Source organism: Arachis duranensis, chromosome 1 (assembly GCF_000817695.3).
Source record: "Arachis duranensis cultivar V14167 chromosome 1, aradu.V14167.gnm2.J7QH, whole genome shotgun sequence".
NCBI classification, from domain to species: domain Eukaryota; kingdom Viridiplantae; phylum Streptophyta; class Magnoliopsida; order Fabales; family Fabaceae; genus Arachis; species Arachis duranensis.
The window spans coordinates 63424678-63435165 of record NC_029772.3 but is presented as its reverse complement, the minus strand read 5'-3'; positions in this window follow the sequence as shown (position 1 = coordinate 63435165).

Below are 10488 nucleotides of genomic sequence, written 5' to 3'. Positions count from 1 at the left end.
TTCACTCTCTCCAGAAACAGAGGAGTTTATTCAAAGGTCAAGAACAATGGAGGAAGTCAATCAAGGGAGCCCACACTCCAATGAAACAGAGAGTTGCATAGAGGGTGTTCATTGAACCACCAATTAAAGAAGTTCTTGATGAAGAGGATGCTCCACCCATCATACAATACCCAAATCATGAAATCAAGGTGGTAAAGGCAATCAACATGAACCCTAACAAAAGGATGGTGACCAAGAAAAGAAGGACAACATTCATGAAGAAGAAAAGGTCAACCAAAAGCCATCCCACCCCTACCCCAACAAGCAAGTTTACTCAAGCTAACAACAGAAGAAGGCTTGCTGGGGAGAGGCACTCAAAACAAGGGGCATTAACTGGCTCGTCTTTCCTCTTGAGGTCATTCCTCTTAACAAACTGGAAGAAGAGGAAGAAAGTCGTGAACAACATGTCAAGCTAATGACATTAAAAGAGCGCTTGTTGGGAGGCAACCCAACCGTAGGTAACATTTCCTTGCTTTGCTTAGTTTACTTTCAATAATTTGGCATATGATTGCACTCTAAGTTTGGTGTTGCCATGCAACTTTCATGCAAAGTACCATGCCAACACCACTTATTAATGCAATCAAAATGTCTCTGTTTGTATCTCTTGTGTCCTTATTGTATCCTTAACCCTGCTTGCTGAAACACATGCATACTTACACTTCATTCTAAGACATTCATGATCTATCATGAACCCCATCACCGTTGTTTTAATTATTGCTTGAGTATAAGCAATCATTCTATGTCTGGTGTGGGAAGGGGAAGAATAGGAGGAAAAGGGCAACAACAATGAAGATAAAATACAAGGTGGTAAAGTTCCTTTCTCCTCTTACTTATTTCCAGCACTTTAATTTGCATGATTGTCTTCAATGTTATTTGTATGTATGTGTGCTTGCTCTTTGTGAATAAGCATGTCAAATCTGTCTTTTAAACTTTTTATTGATTAAGGCTGTGTTTTCTAGTCTGAATGTCATTACTGCATCCTTACTTTGCTTACTTGTATGCTTGTCCCTTTTGAATCAAATGAAAAGAGAATGAGTGTTTTATAAAAGACCAGAGTGGAGTTCATACTGTGGAATAAGTTCATGAGTTTATGGTGTGGTCATAAGTTAGCTAAGTTGGTTCAACCACAAGGTGGAATGACAACTATCTGTCCTGAATCATATACTTTGAACATACCCATGAGACTAGCTTAATAACAAGATCCTAATAAGAGAAAAGGGAAAAGAAAAATGAAAGTGGAAAAATAAAAGAAAAAGAGTAAGCAATAAGGCTAGGCACCAATGGTTTTAATCTTGAAGCATGTGTCTGTGGTGTTCCTGTGTGGGGGATTTAGTTGGATGAATAAACTCTTAGGGGTGCCTTATCACTTGGTAACTTGGGTTAACTAACTCGGGATTATCAGTTGAAAGTCCACTATCAAGAGTAACCCTCACTACAGAGCATTTAGTAACCCAAAGAGGTGCTGGATACCAAGGTCTCAAGAAAAGAAAATAAACAAACCATGTGCCTGTGGTGTGTATGTATGGGGGAGAGACTTGGGGGAGTAAGTCCTTAGGGGTGTTTCAACACCTAGCACCTTGAACCAACTGGTTCGGGAGTGTTGGCTGAAAGCTTATTTTAAAGAGTTGCCCCCTTACTGAGCACTTAGCCTAAGAACACAAATAAGCCCTGAAATGACAACAAAAAGAGCAATGAATAAAAATCTCATGGGATGCAATCACAGTGAGTATTCTAGGACATGATAATGGTCTTAAATGCAGGAATGAACCCAAGTTGCTATGCATGAAACCACCATAAAACCAGAGACATGACTTCCACAAGAATGACTCATTTCTCTTGGCATTCCATTCATCATTCTCTTGTTCCAGTACTTGCTTAGGGACAAACAAGCTTTAAGTTTGGTGTTATGATGCCAGGGCATTTTGGCCAGTTTCACTGACCTTTTCTTTACTATTTTTAGGGTAGTTTCATGCATTTTCTTAGGAAATAAGCAAGTGTTTCATGTATTTTCTTAGGAAATAAGCAAGTATTTGGTTGAAAATGCAATCATACCATGATTCAAACAAACATTGAGAATTTTGAATGATTTCATGAGAATTATGCATGAATTATATGATAAATTGGATGATGCATGATCCCATGATTAAGAGCAAGACTTTGATGCACTTTGCTTGATTGACTTCAGGCCAAAAGAAGAAGAGAAGAGCCACGTTAGTGGCTACGTTAGTTACACTAACATGGGCACTAACGTGGAAGGAAGGAAAGTCCCAACGTCAGTGAGAAAAGTTAGTGGCATTAACTTTGAAGAAAGGAAATGGAGCCAATGTTAGTGACACTTAACATTATCACTAACGTTGGACCAAGCTCATAAGTGGCCACGTTAGTTGCCACGTTAACTTAGTTAACGTGGCCTCTAACGTTAAGAAGAAAAGGGGACGCCAACGTTAGTGACATTCAACTTTATCACTAACGTTGGGCAAGTCACAAGAAGCCACATTAACTCCCACGTTAACCTAGTTAACGTGGAAGCTAACGTGAAGAAACAAGGTTGTTGACAACGTTAGTGACACCAAACATTGTCACTAACGTTGGAAGAAACCCACACTATCCCCAAGAAGTCACGTTAACTCCCACGTTAACTTAATTAACGTGGAAGTTAACGTGAAGAAGAAAGGTGATCGCCAACGTTAGTGACACCCAATATTGTCGCTAACGTTGGAAGGAGCCCACACAAGCCACAATGAGCCATGTTAACTCCCATGTTAACTTAGTTAACGTGGTAGTTAACGTGGGCAAAAATTTCCACCTGGCAGCCTGACCATGCCTTCTTCAAACACGAATAACTTGAGCCACAAAACTCCAAATGAGGTGATTCCAGTGGCATTAGAAAGTAGGATTCCAGAGCTTTCCAAGCATATATGGCACTACATGGTGGACACTAAATTTGAGGGAGAAAACTTGTCCCGAAAGTGCAAAGATGAACATGGTATCAACCTGTACTAAGGCCAGCTGACCTCTTTACCTTCCAAGAAGTGTAACTCGAGTTGTAGAGCTCCAAATGATGCGCTTCTAAAGGCATTGGAAAGTAGACATCCAGGGCTTTCAAACAATATATAATAGTATGGGGTGGACACTAAGTTTGAGCTTCAGAAACTGGCAATAATGAAGCCCTGATCGCTAGCGTTATTGGCACGCAAGTTTTTCATTAACGCTAGCAACTAGGCCAGCGACCATGTCCACTTCAAAGAAGCATAACTTGAGCTACAGAGGTCCAATTGAAGTTATTCTAGTTGCGTTAGAAATCTGACATTCAGAGCTTTCCAACAATATATAATACTCTATACTGGGCATGAAATTGGAGCACAAAAACACCACACTTGTAGCGTTAGTGTGGCTAACTTTAGCACCAACTTTAGCACCTGGACCTCAATTTGACTCACTTTTCTCTTAAGTCCACTACAAAGCTCAAGCAAGCAAGCCCACAAGTGTCAACCAATCAAGGCCACAAGAAGCATCTAGAATAGGAATTTTCATTTTATTGTAATTTGCTTTTAATTTCATTTTGTAATTTAGGAGAGCCTATATAAAGGCCTTAGTTTTTACATTCAAGGGAGGAGGGGATCTGGACAATTCTGGAATGGGGGATTGAAGAGGGGTCTTCGGACTCCCTCCCCTCACACACTTTTCCTTCTCTTTCTTTTAGTTGTATTTTTTATTTTATGAATGTTGAATTTTCAATTTCAGTTTGAATCTTCATCTTTACTTTTTTGCACTTTCTCTCTTTTCTATTTTTGTAGAGCAATGATCAACTAACTCTTTACATTGGGTTAGAGAGCTCTATTGTGATTCAATAGATCAATTGTAGTTCTTATTCTTCTTCTTCTTTCTTTTCTCTTGATTTTACTTGAAATCTTTCGATCTTCATCCAATTGGGTAGTATCTTGGAAAAGAGGCTATTCAAACTTTTGTTCTTTCTTAGATCTCTTGCTTAGCTTGACTTGGGGGCTAAATATCTTTGATTTCCTGCATGTTTAAGGTGAGGATAACCTTCCTAAGATGCTGCTGAAGTTTGTTTAGTTGATGGTTTATACCTTTAAACTTGTTCTTGATGTATTTTAGGAGGAAAAAGTGCTTTAGGAACACTTCAAAGAGTTACCGGATTTGGAGTAGCAAATCAAGGTAGGGTGTCATGAAATTAATCTTGATTATTTGTGTTTGAGTTGTGTGAATGTTGTATGATTTGGCTGTGCTAAAAATTTGTTGCATATATGACTGATTCTTGGTGAAAATTTGATGAAAATTTTGATGAAATTTGATGAAATTCAAGCTTTAAAGTTCATGTTCTTGGGCAGCTGGAAAAATGAAGCCCTAAGCTTAAATTGAGGTTCAATTTGTGTTGAAATCATGTAGAAAAGATGGGGTTTTAGTTGCTGCTAATTTATTATGAATTATAGTAAAAATTGGTTGCTGAAAAGACTGAAAAACGGGTAAAAACAGAGAAAGAATCTAAAGAATTTACGAAGAACATGAAGAACACTTTGAGTGTGATGAAGAACATTGAAGAACACCTTTTAGATCTTAAAAAGGACAAGTTGTAATTATTTTGGTGTTTGAGGGGTTATTTATTAATTTCTGAAAGTTAGGGTGGTTAAAGTAGAAATATTAAAAGTTATGGGTGGTAAAAAGTGAATTTTAAAGGTTAAAAGTTAAAGAGGGGTAATTTTCGATAATTTAATGATAGAATAATAAATAATAATAAAATATTAAATGATAATATTTAATTAAAAATAATATTTTAATATAAATAATAAAATAATGCAGAAAATGTAGTTTTCTGTAAAAGATTTAGAAAGATAACTTTAAGCACAGAATCTCATAATTACCTTCATAAAACACTTAGGGAGTGGTAATAACATGTTAGTGAGGCAAAGATAAAGGAAAGATAAAAATCTAAAGAAAAGATAAGAACCAAAGAAAAGTCTGTAAAGTTTTAACAACAGAAAAACAGACAAAGACTAGCGAACGAATTAGGGCAACATAGTTAGTCCTTGAGTTGCGACTAGGGTTAGGTATAATATGAAAAGTTAAACTATTTCAGTATAGACTTAATGAACCTATACTTGGGATAGGCTAACTATTCATACCGAAATTTACATAAGGTTTAAATACATATGTTAAGCAGAGAAATCAGAACAGAGTAGAGAAACACAGAAAACAGGGTAACCAAAGTAAAGTAAAGAGATAAAGAGAAAAAGAGTAATATAAGTACAGAGAAAAGAGAAATCAGAGAAAAGTAAAGAGATACAGAGAACAAAATAACTAGAGCAGAGTAAGTATAAGTTACCTACAGCCATTTTCCGCTACCCCAGAGCAGAGCAGAGTATATATATTTTCCTGCAGTAAGCAGAGGCTGTCTCAAATGAGCGGCTATTATTATATGTGCATTTATTTAGGAATGGAAAATCGTAATCGGGAAATCGGGATTACTTGTGACCAGATAAATGTTGGGATTGCGGGCAGCCAACCGACACATGAGCTCATGGCCTGCGCTAGGGCTAGACATGCATCATTCTTGTTTGTGCATCATTCTCTGTTGCATTCCTCTTATGTGTGTGATCTATTTCTTTATGTTTGTCTGCTTGTGTGCTATATCTGTGTTTTATTTCCTTGTATTCTTCTGTTTGTGTTCTGCTTTCTACTTTGTCAACTTTCTCTATCTATCTTTGTCTTCTGTTTATTACTTTGCTATATTCTATTATTCGTTTGCTAATTCACACCGTATAAATGAATGTAACTAATAACTCCAACCCTACTAAGAACTCCTCAGTTCTTGCCCCTTCTCTCCCTTTTTCCCCTTCAGATGGAAACGGGCATAATATTCTATGAAGTTGAAGACCTTTACATTTATGAGGATCCAGTGTACTATGGTTACTACATTTTGAGTGCAGAGTCTCATATGAGATGTTACGCATTACGTGACCATCCCTTCCAACATCCTCTGTATAGCCCGCTTTTTGATCCTGACACTCCCTACGACTTTCCCTTATCCTGGCTACACCCTAACGTTCCTGGACATCCTTTTCCTGATGATCACAAACACCCTATACCAACTCAACCATTGAACGAGGCGGCACCTGAGCCTATCATTCCTAATGAGCCCGAGTTAGCTGGTGACTACGTACCTCTGATTCCACCAGAGTGGGACTTTCCCCCAGAGCCGAACCCTGACTTTCCACAGCCTGATGATTCGGGACTATCAGACGACGTGGTAGCTTCTATATACGCGAATGGACCTGTGCTCGCGAATAGTTTTGTACATAGTGACAGTAGTGCTCCTGGTGGTTCTGAGGGTATAGTTGTAGCTGCAGACGAAGAGGAGGAGGAGGATTCTGATATAGAGATAGAGCAGGATGAGGAGATGGGCGAGCCTCACGACGATCTTCTGAACGGTCACGTGTAGATATAGTTTGACAGCAGTAGGGTCATTCTTTTGATGACACTCTAGTCTGACATTATATGTCAGTTAGTCTCTCACTTGTGTTAGTACACCCAAGAGCTAGGAGCTATATAGTGGTTAGGTTAGCTTGGGCGCCAGCTTAGTAGCTTTTTGTATGGGCCAGGCCCGAGGAGTGTCGTGTATGCATTAGCTACGTAGGTTGACGAGGATGTAAACCGACTTGATCTTGTGTAAACACTACATGTTTTGTTATAGTGTACATGATGTGTATTATTAGCTGTGTTCTATGTTTCTTTATGCTTCCTTATTATTTCTGTCAGTGTATGCTTATTTATTTTACTCCCTTGCTCACAATGATATAAGTTAAAAAAAAGTTACTCGTAAAATTGGCAACGTTTTAACAAGGAACAGGCTCATATATTAACTAATAGTTAATATTTAGGAAGAACTGGTTGGTAACACTTGGCTTCTTATATGACCAAGGCATACTGGGAGTTGAGTCGTTACAATTTGGTATCAGAGCAGTTCGTTCCTAGTAGAGCCTGGGAAGTCGACTGACTATGCTTCATTGCATACTCTGCTTGTGTGTCTTATGCTGTTAGGGTATCTTCACGATACTTTATTCGTGATTAGACGACGTAAACTGGCGCTCAACGCCAATTCCATGCTGCATTCTGGAGTCAAACGCCAGAAACACGTCACGAACCAGAGTTGAACGCCAAAAACACGTTGCAACTTGGCGTTCAACTCCGAAAGAAGCCTCTGCACATGTAAAGCTCAAGCTTAGCCCAAGCACACACCAAGTGGGCCCCGGAAGTGGATTTCTGCATCAATTACTTACTTCTATAAACCCTAGTAGCTAGTCTAGTATAAATAGGACATTTTACTATTGTATTAGACGTCTTTTGATTGATCTTTAATCAGTGTATGCGATTTTAGACCTTCATGGGGGCTGGCCATTCGGCCATGCCTGGACCACTTTCACTTATGTATTTTCAATGGTGGAGTTTCTACACACCATAGATTAAGGGTGTGGAGCTCTGCTGTACCTCGAGTTTTAATGCAATTACTACTATTTTCTATTCAGTTCAGTTTATTCCTGTTCTAAGATATTCGTTGCACTTCACCATGATGAATGTGATGATCCGTGACACTCATCATCATTCTCACCTATGAACGCATGACTGACAACCACTTCCGTTCTACCTTAGACTGGGCGCATATCTCTTGGATTCCTTTATCAGAATCTTTGTGGTATAAGCTAGATTGATGGCGGCATTCATGAGAATCTAGAAAGTCTAAACCTTGTCTGTGGTATTTCGAGTAGGATTCAGGGATTGAATGACTGTGACGAGCTTTAAACTCGCGATTGTTGGGCGTGATGACAAATGCAAAAGAATCAAGGGATTCTATTCCAACATGATCGAGAACCGACAGATGATTAGCCGTACCGTGACAGAGCATTTGGACCTTTTTCACTGAGAGGATGGGATGTAACCATTGACAACGGTGACGCCCTACATACAGCTTGCCATGGAAAGAAGTAAAAAAGATTGGATGAAGGCATTAAGAAAGCAGAGATTCAAAAGGAGCACAACATCTTCATACGCCTATTTGAAATTCCCACTAATGATTTACATAAGTATTTCTATCTTTATTTTCTGTTTATTTATTTATTATTCAAAAACTCCATAATCTTTTATTATCCGCCTAACTGAGATTTACAAGATGACCATAGCTTGCTTCATACCAACAATCTCCGTGGGATCGACACTTACTCACGTAAGGTATTACTTGGACGACCCAGTGCACTTGCTGGTTAGTTGTGCAGAGTTGTGAAAAAGTGTGATTCATGTTTGAGAGCGCTACCAAGTTTATTGGCACCATTGTTGATTATCACAAATCCGTGCACCAGGTTTTTGGCGCCGTTGCTGGGGATTGTTCGAGTGTGGACAACTGATGGTTCATCTTGTTGCTCAGATTAGGTAATTTTCTTTTTTGTTTTATTTTCAAAAAATTTTCAAAAATCTTTCAAAAATTTATCACCTATTTTCAAAAATTTTCAGAGTTTTCAAGAATGAATTCTAAAGTTTCATATAACATGTTTTAGCTTGGCTGGCTATTAAGCCATGTCTAATTCATAGGATTTTGATTGAGGACTTTGAATTCATTACTTCCTTTTTCCTATATATTTTTCGAAAAATATAAAATAAAATACAAAAAAATAATAAAATCATAAAAATAAAAAATATTTTGTGTTTCTTGTTTAAGTCTTGAGTCAACTTTTAAGTTTGGTGTCAATTGCATATTCATATTGTTCTTGCATTTTTTTGAAAAATTCATGCATTCATGGTGTTCTTCATGATGTTCAAGTTGTTCTTGGTAAGTCTTCTTGTTTGATCTTGATGTTTTCTTGTTTTGTTTTTTTTGTTGTTTATCATATGCATTTTTCGTTTATTAGAGTCCAAGCATTAAAGATTTCTAAGTTTGGTGTCTTTCATGTTTTCTTTGCATAAAAAATTTTTCAAAAATATGTTCTTGATGTTCATCATGATCTTCAAAGTGTTCTTGGTGTTCATCTTGACATTCATAGTGTTCTTGCATACATATGTTTTGATCCAAAATTTTCATGTTTTGGGTCATAATTGTATTTTTCTCTCTCATCATTAAAAATTCAAAAATAAAAAATATATCTTTTTATTTTTTCTCTCAAAATTTCGAAAATTTGAGTTGACTTGGTCAAAATTTTCAATTTTAAAAATCTTATCTTTTCAAAACTTTTTCAAAAAACAAATCTTTTTCATTTTCCTTACTAATTTTCGAAAATTTCTTTTTAGATATATTTTTCAAAAATCTTTTTCCTAATTTTATCTTGATTTTCGAAAATTATACTAACAAGTAATATGATTGATTCAAAAATTTGAAGTTTGTTACTTTCTTGTTAAGAAATGTTCAATCTTTAAATTCTAGAATCATATCTTTTAGTTTCTTGTTAGTCAAGTAATCAATTTTAATTTTAATCATATCTTTTATCTTATCTTTTATATCATATCTTTTTCAAAATTTTATCTTTTTCAAAAATTTTATTTTAAAATATCTTTTCTAACTTCTTATCTTTTCAAATTTGATTTTCAAATCTTTTTCAACTAACTATTTGACTTTTTGTTTATTTCTTATCTTTTTCAAAACCACCTAACAACTTTTCTTTCTCTAATTTTCGAAAATACCTCCCTCTTTTTCAAAAATTCTTTTTAATTAATTAATTGTTTTAAATTTTAATTTTAATTTTATTTCTTATCTTAATTTTCGAAAATCATTAACTCCTTTTCAAAATTGTTTTCGAAAACTTCTCTCTCATCTTATTTTATTTATTCATTCATTTACTAACACTTCTCTTCATCTCAAATCACTGCCCCTATCCTTGCCCTTGTGTTTGGATTCTCCTTTCTTTATTCCCTTTCTTCCTCTACTAACAATAAGGAACCTCTTTACTGTGACATAGAGGATTCCTCTTCTTTTTCTTTTCTCTTCTCCTTCATATGAGCAGGAACAAGGAAAAAGGCATTCTTGTTGAAGCTGATCAAAAACCTGAAAGGACTCTGAAGAGGAAACTAAGAGAAGCTAAATTACAACAATCCAGAGACAACCTTGCTGAAATTTTCAGACATGAAAAGGAGATGGCAGCCGAACTCAACAACAATAATGCAAGGAGGATGCTTGGTATTATACTGCACCTACTTCCAAGTTTGATGGAAGAAGCATCTCAATTCCTGCCATTGGAGCAAACAATTTTGAGCTAAAACCTCAATTAGTTGCTCTAATGCAACAGAACTGCAAGTTTCATGGACTTCCATCAGAAGATCCCTATCAGTTCTTAACTGAGTTCTTGCAGATCCGTGAGACTGTTAAGACTAATGGAGTAGCCTGAAGTCTACAGGCTCATGCTTTTCCCTTTTGCTGTAAGAGACAGAGCTAGAACATGGTTGGACTCA